Source organism: Gallus gallus, chromosome 8 (genome assembly GCF_016699485.2).
Source record: "Gallus gallus isolate bGalGal1 chromosome 8, bGalGal1.mat.broiler.GRCg7b, whole genome shotgun sequence".
Lineage (NCBI taxonomy): Eukaryota > Metazoa > Chordata > Aves > Galliformes > Phasianidae > Gallus > Gallus gallus.
In genome coordinates, this window is record NC_052539.1 from 24,142,089 (window position 1) to 24,152,420 (window position 10,332).

A 10,332-nucleotide genomic window follows, 5' to 3' on the forward strand; every position below is an offset into this window, starting at 1 on the left:
TCTATATGAACAAATATTCTCTGGGCTACTTTAAAGGCATTGCAAAGCAAGGGGAAAAAAAAAAAAAGCTTTCACTCATCAATAATACTGCAATTGCAAAGGACTAGGTTCTTCTTAAAGCATCCTGGGGTTAAGAGCAGGGGACCTGTATGTTGTGTTTTTGCTGAGGTAAAAATAATTCTTGCTGACAAGATTTTCAAAGGGTTTCTGTCAAAGAACAGTGAGGCTGTAATTGTTAATGTTATTATTTTAGTAGGAGCTAAGAAGTTCTGCAGTGTGAAGTCTGAGCAGACACCTGAGTTATGAACAATATGGGGTTGGTGTTGCTCTTAACAAATTGCCGATTTAAAGAGATTAGTATTACAAATACAAGCTTTGAAATTTGAACAGGTACATGGTTTTAAGCACATGAATACTCTCTGAAGTTAACAGAAACATTTTTATGATTGAGCACGTGGCATATATTCCACCTTTTGTCACACTGGAATTCTAGCCTGCAGAACAAACGTTTTGGTCTTTTAATGAAAGTTACTGAGGAAAAGTAAATATTCTTGGCTGCAGATTAGTTCACATCTAGTTCTTCATGACTACGTGCTCCAAAAAAAATTGCAAACAAAGTTGCGCTGACATGTTGAGACTACTTTTCATCATGCAGAGATCTGAAATTACTTTTTCCCTACAGCAGGTCCTGAAAACTGTAAAACAGCACTGAATTTATAGCATAAGACTAGCTGCTTTGCAGCCTGTCTGCTTTACAGAGAAAATATGAGTTTGCCTTAACAGATGAGCATATTTATGCATGGAGAGTGATTATGTTGATCACTTAAGACTTGATCTCTTACAGCTTGGAAGTCTGAAGGTGTAAACTCTTTGCAAGCCAATTTAAATGTTAAACTAACCACCTAGACACATGACTGTGCTCAGTCATGTATCCCCTATGGCATGCCAGGGAAGAAAGAAGTCACGTAAAGGCTTAAGTATGATATTAAAATCAGACAAGACCATTTCAAACTTCCGGAATTGCCTCACAAAGCATGGGAAAACCAGGCCAAACAGTTCAGAAATGGAATATATTACACTGAAATGAAACAATGAAATGGAGCATTATAATGAGATCAACACCAAGCAGCCTAGTTATCCTTATATCTACCTCCCATAATTTTGTTATACACTAGTGATGTTTCACTCAAGTTATGCTGGTCTGAAACATCAGTAGCAAACCAAACGTAATTTCTCTCTCTTGGATGGTACCAAGTTCATTGTTACAAACACATTAGCATCCAGTTCAATAAATAGCTGAACACTGTACTTTTCAAAGACTAGACAGCCATATGACCAAGCAAAAATAAATTATACTATCTTCAATTCTTGAATCAACCTGTGGCAATTGGACAGATCAATACAATGGGAAAAAGGTGTTTCACCAGAGACATAATAACAGAAGGACTGCCACAATAGAAAGGTGCCTTAAGGGAAGGAAAGAAGATTGTTCACCCATATCAAAAGATTCCAGATTCACAGGAGAAAGCTCCACCAAAGTGGAATCTCCAGAAAGAGATTAGGGTTAGGGTAAGGGTCAGCCCTTAAACGGTGTCTGAGAGAGGTGCAGCCAGGCTCCACCCCTTCCAGTCACACAGCTGAATTGCCTTCACCTGTGCTCCCGGGGCTGAGCCGGTCCTTTCCCCAGGTGCTCAATCAGTGGTTCAGGCCATGACTCAACAGTCCCCATACACAATCAAATATGCATGTAAATGTATACTGCAGCTATTCATAGAGCCAAATAAGCTTATCTCTGACTCATTCATGGAAGCAGTTGAGTTAGCAGACAAGTCAGGTGTTCTCTGTGACACAGTATTAATGGACTCTGGAGTAAAAACATCACTGGCAAAACAGGAAAGAGTTCGCAAACACATTGATGGAAGAGGCACTAAAAACACAGATCTAAGAACTAATTCTGAACCACATTAAAGCTCCACAGCAGAGACATACTCAGAGCCAACTCATCCATCGAGCCAGCTCACAAACATAGTACTACCAATAGCGTAGGATCAGAAATAACAAAATTCAGCTACTCTTTTCATCTTTTACATCATTTATGCCAGCTCTGCAGCAGAAAGGTAGAGAGGCAACAGTGGGGACCTGCCCAGTGATAATGGCTAACATTTGCCAGCTGTCTCTACCCAGGAGCTGAAGCGAGCACCAAGTAACTTTCCTTTCTTAGCCTAGAAAACCTGACCCTGTCAATCTACAGATCTAGGAGGAAAGGCATGCTGGTTTATCTCAGAGCACTGCAAGATATCATGTTTGACAAAAAGATCTCCTGAACGAACGCCAGAAAATTAAAGTTATTGCAGGATCATTGTATTTTAAGTAAGCAGACTTGTATTCTGAAAGACAGGGATAGCATGAGAGTTTTGAGACGAAGCTGCCTACACAGATTCTTTTCTCTCCGTTCAGAAATAGCAGCATCAACAGAACCAGGGTCAGATTCTTTCCTAAGCATGAATTGATGGAACTAGAATAGTAAAAGGAAATATTCTAAAGTGATAGGAAAGTACAATTTTTAGGAGAATTAAATTCTGTAAGATCTGCTATATAAACTCAGTTCTGTGGAATACAACAGACAGAACTTAGAGAAATACTAGCTTCATGGAGCTGCAGTTTTAGTTTTCTTAAATTAAAGATGGTGAGAAAGCAATTATTCTATTAGAGAAAGTAGTCCTATGTCTTTCTTCCCCTTTCTCTAAAAGTACAGCTGTTTCATCATAATTGTGTTTATCTGAATTATATGATACGATTGTATTTTTATCAAGTGAACACATGAATCCAACAATGATAAATGAAGAAAAGCTGTAGAGGAAAATGTCCATAATCCACAAATTGTTTATCCATCTTCTAAAAAAGGGCAGAATAATCAAATTATTCTCATAATTAAATATAAATTCTGTACTACAAATCAGTTTTTCTAACCTTTTAGTAGAGTTACACCACTCAGACTTTTTTACTCTTTCTATACTGAAAACATTAGTTATCTTATTAGTGCTAGTATACTGTTCTCTCAAAGGTGCACCACTAAGCATTAGAGATGCACAGTAAAATGTTTTCCTGTCATATAAGCATTTTAAATTTGAAATCTCCCTTTCCAGATGAGAACAGACTATGCATATCTTAAGTTCTGAAGCAGAAGTAACCTCCAAACAATCAGCTTGGTTAAGGTGAAAAATTTTGCTTGAATAAAATTAACGAGAAATGTTTTGGGGTTGACATTCAAATACTCAAATTTTTTAAAAATACACAGAAAATGTAAGAGAAAAAGTTATTTCACACCAAGAAATAGAACCTAGATGCCAATAAAAAGAGCTTTGATGACTTTAAAACTTTAAAGTAGATATGGTGAATTTTGTCAGAACAGATCTTTTTCCCCATATATTTCAGATTGGGGAACAGCTTGGTTATAAAAGTATTGCCCATTTTTCACAACAAAATTTTCTTTTAAAAAAAGTCTTACTGACCTTAGAGATGGCCAATCTATTCAGCAAATAGCTGTGCTGAAGTGAACAGGAATAAATCATTGAGTAAAATTGCAAGATCAAACCTCTGAATTATATGAATCATTTAATCTTACTGAATATTGGAAATTGCAGGACACCAATTGTAGTTGTTAGCTGCACGCATGGGAGATGTATTTTATCAAAAATGATATTAAGAAACTGGGGACCAAAAGTTCATATAGTTCTAGAAAACAAAAATATTTCAGAGAACTCACTTAAAAATTATTGTAATATGAATAATCTATTCAATAAACATGTAACACTATATTTCTTATAATATAGATATATTTTTTGAAGATTTAAGAAGAAAATATTAATAGACAGCCAGCTGATATGGATAAATCTTTCCCAAGTTTCAGGTGTGAAGCTATTTGCAACAAAATGTAACATTTCATCTGCAGATAGAAAGTTCAGAGAAAATGATTTCAGTACCTAAGGAAGATGAGAAAGCAGAGACATTCTTTTGTTATCAGTCACTACTAGAGAGCAAGTAATTAATTTATTTTAAAAAAATAATAACAAAAAGCAGTAATTACTGCAAGTATAGAAGTGGATGTATAATCATCCATTTGTTAGAAACAAGCATGTGAATTTCCACATCAGCCTGGAAATACCTCTTCCTTTGATTACTTAATCTGCTCTGATTGAGTTCTCTGTCAGTTCCACCTGTGAAGATAAAACTTCATTGCTTTTCCAGTCTTTTACCTCTGACTGTTTCTTTTGATTCTACCCCGATGTCTCTTTCTGACCTAATTTAAGTTCGAAGCCTCAATTAACAAAGTATTATGCCTATTAAAGTATATTCTTAAAATGCCATTTAGTAGGTCAAACACAAAAGATGAAAGGAGGAAAGGGGGTCCAATGGAAAGTGTAATAATTCGAAGACATTCCTATTTTGTCTTTTTTCTGGCTTTGTTCATAATCAGTATTCATTTTTTCCCCTTTCTCTAATGAAGGTAGGACAAAAGACTATAAAAAAGGTGTTTATGATGCTTCTGTTGGCAATGTTTTGAACAAGAACATATATCTTTATACAGGATGGAAAAGGATGTAGTGGTAATTGCATTTTAGCACAACAGACTACTATCACTTAGTGGAATCAAGTGGACTTGGCTCTCAAAAATGCTCTCACCATACTTTTGTGCCACCCTCCATCTCCACTTCTTCTAGAAAAAAAACTATTCCACTGATGTAGCCAAAATCCAGCTCACCAACATCAAGGCAAAACAATTTCTCATGAATCTTACCTAAGGCACATTCTTCCTTAAGTTCCATACTAGATACATGCCCATCAGGAAACTTTAATACTGTGCAGGTACCTGAGCACAGACATGTTGCCCAGAGAGGTTGTGGAGTCTCCCACATGGAGATCTTGAGTCATCTGTACACGGTTGTGGTCAACCAGCTCCAGGTAGCCCTGCTAGAGTGGGGGGCTTAGACCAAACGACCTCTAGAGGTCTCTTCCAACCTCACACATTCTGTGGTTAATAACTGCTGTGCAAACATAACTGGTTTGAAGGACCCATAAAGTGTCTTGAAAACACACAAAACCAGAATATTTTTTTTATCGTTCCTTCAAACTGACAGCTTATGTTGGACAACTGCTCCTTATCTTCACTGCTGAAGTGAAAAGGAATTTGAAACTGAATACAGCTTTCTAGTGTCAGCCAAAGGTAGAAGGGCTATGGAAATTGATTCTTCTTACACCATTGCAAAATCAAGTAGTATTCCCAATATGGAAAAAAAAACTATCTTTCAGCACTAGAAGAGAGGAATAAAAATGAGCTTTAGCAGCTAGGAAATAAAATGAAACTGTCAAGAAAAGAAGAAAGCATATCATTGCTTGTGACTAACACAATATCAGGAGTGAAAAGTCCACGTTCCCATCTTCCTGTTGTTATATATGATACATGTATCAAGAAACAATACACCATGTGACTTCTCACCCAACAAATTTAAAGCACTGTCATCCACAATGAGGTTGAACTGACACTTATATTATGATTCTGATTGCTTGTGGAATTTTGCAGTATATTTTTAAAAATCCAAATACATTTTAAATGCATTTTTAAATGCAGGGGAAGCATATTTCAGAAGTCAGCCAAGTACAGACAGAAAAGTTCCCCCTCCAGGGTTATTATTAATATTTTTGCAGTTTAATAAAATGCTATCATAGTAATTGGAAGCAATACTTTGAACTTTTTGTAATTCTCTGTTCAAAGGTCTCACACATTTTATGAATAACAAGTATCCATCTCTGCTTCCAGACTCAAGTATAAGAGGCAAGTAGGTAATGACATATTTTGCTATTTGCACAATAGATAAATATCCCAACCCTTCATCTCACAGAACACAGAAAAATGAATTAATACCTGTGAAGCAACCAAAACTATTAGATCAAAAACACAGCTGAAATAAGTGCATTCACATTAGGTATGGTAAACAATCAGCAGATCAACTTTTCATCATACATTAGAAAAGAGTGAGAAAATAAAATATTTAGAACCTCAATGCCAAGTTACATAGAATCTCTTAAGAAACAGTGTGTGATCATGTTATCAATTGTAAGTCTGGCATTTCTAAATTCTAAGTAACCTAGTATTATTTGAATGTAATTTTCTACATGTCATTTCTTACATTTGAACACAAATAGAAAAAGAAACAGTGAAATTTCATACTGTCAATCATGTGAGTCTTCTGGCATATTTCAAACTAGCATACAGAATTTTGTCACATGTATTAATTAAATAAGTGTTGCTGTTTGTCATTACATTTGTGAAAGAGAACTAAATGAAATACACTTCAACCCCTGGATTTAAATGTATTTGCTGAGAGAAAAGAAACAGGCGCAAGGGAGAAACTTGCATCCAGTTCCAAGCTTCATACATAAATAATAACTAGTGAGCTTAGTCGTCTTCTTATTCCTCCTTCCTACTCCCATACTTCTTAATGAAATTAAAAAACTTAGCAGGAAACAGAAATACAGGATAGTAAACTTCATCCCAATAATGAAGTTTGGAAAATTAAGAAGAAATTGCAAATGGGCATCTTGTCTCTCTCTTTCTGCAGAGCTATAACAATAGATGATGTTTCCCTCACACACAAAATATTAAGAAAGTTGTGTGGGAGGGTTAAAGAGGAAAGAGTAATTGCTGCTGTTAACATCTGAATTTCTTTGAATTACAAACTAGAATGAATGTTCTCTGTGATGGCTAAGTGAACAAAAGGACTCCGAGTCAAGGTACACAAAAATACATGGAAAGAGTAACTTAAAAACGCTGATTAGAGTTATGTAACAAAACAGCATTTTATTTTCAAAAAAATCCTCTTAAGTGGACTGAATCTAAACCATTGGCTAAGAAGTTGAACCAAACAAGGGAAATTAATACGCTTCACTTCAACTTTACAGTGAAAATTGTGGCAACATATTTGAATCTATTATTTACTCACTAATATCCAAAAGCCACTTTTTTCATACCTGCTTACTTAAGGTCTTTTTCTTTGATTTTCAGTTTCAGTCAGGGTAAATTCGAACTGATAGAAAATGACAATTCACTATGAGTCTATGAAAGTATCATTATCTATAAGTGTATTATTGATGCTTAAAAGATCAAACTACTTAAATGTTTTACAGGTAATATCTCTGATAGTTATCCTGCTTAAATTAAAAGATGTGAAATAGCAGGCCCATAATTTCTAACTTCCTTACAGTTGAGTACCTCAGTTGCAGAATAATCCCTGTAATTATCCTCTATGTTCAAAAATTACATAATTAGTAAAATCTTTTACAATTTGTCCAGTTCTATTTGAGCAGAAATTCCTTTATAATATATAACTGAATCTCTAAAATTACAAATAATCATACCTTACAAGAAGGGTAAATAACCAAAGTGAATATAACAGATGAAGCCAGTGCTACATTGTAAATGTCTGGTAAGTAAGGAGTGCACCATTTCTGTGTCTAAAGCTCAGGTGAGCAAAAAGAATTTGCACTTCTGAAAAGGAAAGAGAAATGAAGAGCTGCACTAAGACAAAGGTAGTTTGGCTAAGATTGTTGTTGGAAACCATATTATCCATCTTACTGTTCTGTTTCTAGGTAGAAGAGTAAGAGTAAAAGGGTAAAATTTGATTTGTTTCATACATAAGCCACTATTCTGAAATACTTACAAATAACTGCCTATAAAAAAGCCTGTAGATACTGGGACCATTACACATACAAACACAAACCACTTATCAGCATTCCATCCTCACTTCAAAACCACCAGTTTCAACACTTAAAACAAGTCTTTTCCACTGTTTCACTGATTCTCTCTCCATGTTTTGACTGAAATCTCTTCTTACTTCCTGAGGCTCTAAATTACTTTATTCATTATTCATCTTAGAGATGGTACTAAGGCAAAATCCATACAACATATATTGACTGGAGGGATTCAACTAAAAAAGTAATCTGTATGGCAAATAGTCAGTTAAAAAGACTTCTAAAATAAGTACGCTTAAAAGTGACATAAAAGAAACCATAACAATTTATTTCTTCACTTTCATAGAGAGGATCTCAAAACATACTTTTGCAAACAAGTATCAGACCACTCCACTACTGAAGATTTAGAGGGAAACTAAAGCACTCACTGGGAAAGCAGTTTGCTTGCAGCTGCACCTCAGCTAAATGAGAGCAGAACCCAGAATGTACGATACTCTCTTCACACATTTCTGTCCTTTACTAATACACAAGTCAAATAAATCAAATACCTAAAGAGATCCTGCTCTTTCCAGTGCTCCTAGCATAAATCCTACTTTTTTAGTCCTTTGAGTAACAGTTTCTCACTGTATTGTATGTACCCCTTAAACTTCTGTTCCCTTTTTGGTTTAAAACATCACTGTCATCTGCATCACTCATATGTGACAGAACACATTATCTACACCAAGTAACATCAGTTTGAGTTGTAACTCCTAATCAGGACTAGTTACTCTATTGTGACACAACAATTTTGTTTAATTACAAAAATTGCCACAAGATTACTTTTGGAAGTAATTTATGCAGCTGTCTGCCTATTAATAATGGTTAAGAAATAACTTTCTATGTAGACCTGAGAGTGAGGGCTGGAGTTGATCTAGACAGCAGCACCTCTATAGTAGTTCAAAATTAGTTTTCTGCTCTTTTAGAAGCTCTAATAGAAACATATTTAGAAACATATCCCACAGATGTTATGAATGAAGTATCATAAGAGCCATGGTTCAATTACAACATGTAGTAACACTACTAACATAACTGAAGTTAAAAGGTTACCTTCAGGTCTGTTAGAAGATCATTCTGCTGTATGCATTCTGAATAAATTAATCCTCAACTTCATCATAAAACAACTGCTCTGACTCTCAATTTATCCAAACAACATGAGCAATTAGAGTAGAACTATAATCTCACAGTAACCTAGCCCTTTTCTTTCTTGATGTCACATACCAAAGAGGAAACAACCAACTAGCTGAAGCGTATTTATACTTTTTGACAAATAGCCCATCCTAACGTAGAGCGGGGTATATGCAGTAGTGGAAAACACCTGTGTTAGAACTCTAAGTGGCCACTGATGAGTCCTGATTATCCTCACCTGGGTTACCCTCCACCCCAGCCCTATAGTGATTGGTCAAGGCACCCTATTTAAGTTAATGTCTAGGCAGCTTGACCTTTCCTAAAGTACACCAGTTACGTACCTAGAATCAGTTCTATCTCCTACTAACTCAGTATACTACTGAGTCTCTGAGATGAGCTTAAAGTAAGTAACTTATGTCATATACTATCTACTGAATGAATCTTAGATTTAGTTTCTTACCTTGTTTAAATCTTCTGATGGTAACTGTTGCTGTTACCAGCCTCACCCTGTTCAGGTGTTGAGGGAATGTACCCTGCCTGAGGAGGACCCAGCCTCTTTTCAAGCTGCTGAAAACCCCTTGCCTGTGGTTCATCTCAAGGTAAAGCCTGAAATTAAAATGTGAAGCATTAGCTGAATTACTGTGGTCTTGCAAAGTAAGTTCAGGCTCTCTCACTATTGTATAGCATCTTTTCTTTTTTAAAAACTTTTGCTTGAGGTGACTTTGTCACTTGTGTGACAAAACACTTAAAATCATAGATTAAGTTGAGTTGGAAGGAACTTTTAGAGGCTATCTAGTCCAGCTACCCTGCAGTGAACAGGGACCCCTACAGCTCTATCAGGTCCAGCTAGACCTTCAGGGATGGGGCATCCACCATCCACTTGATCTAGCTTTTTTTGTAGCTCAAAAAGACCAACCTTGCCAGTGCTGAGGAATGGGTCTTTGGAGGGGCTGCATATAACCACTGCTCTCCAGGGGGCTTTTTCTTATGCTGCTTTCTGTGGGCCAAAGTGCACTTTGAGGCACACATGATGGACACACAGGTGCTATCTCAAACTGAAATCTCCCCACCTTTCTTTCACAAGTGGCTCTTTTCAACAGGGAATGCTGCCTGCCTGGGCATCGTTTCTTAAAAAATAGATAACAAAAACGTGATCTAAAACTACTGAAATGAAGAACTCTGTGAGGCTGGCCTCTGAGAGAAACGAAGTATAATATTACCCTCATAAAACCAAGGGACTCTGAGCTCAACCCCCCTTGCGTTGCCCAAGATCCCCCTGACGCTTACAAGCGTAGGGAGCTACCTGAACTCTCTCTTCGATTTGGGACCGAGTGCTGAGGGAGAACCGAGCCCTTCCGCGAGGCGCTGCCCTTCAGGTCCTCTGCCTCGGAGGAGCGGACGGCGCCGGGCTCTTCGCTT

At 36.5% G+C, this 10,332-nt stretch overlaps 1 protein-coding gene across 2 annotated transcripts in view; it reads right to left on the minus strand.

Moving 5' to 3' along the window:
* The window catches only part of ZCCHC11 (zinc finger CCHC-type containing 11), a 92,650-nt gene that overhangs the window by 59,819 nt on the left and 22,499 nt on the right, over positions 1-10,332 (minus strand). Inside the window, exons 1-2 of one of the 2 annotated variants that reach the window (XM_040705219.2) lie at positions 10,217-10,301; positions 9,374-9,519 (exon numbers count right to left, since the gene is read on the minus strand). The gene's annotated coding sequence lies outside the window, so the exon portion shown is untranslated. Of the gene's footprint in view, positions 1-9,373; positions 9,520-10,216; positions 10,302-10,332 lie in introns of those variants that run through there. The other variant, XM_046944888.1, reaches the window with a different exon arrangement.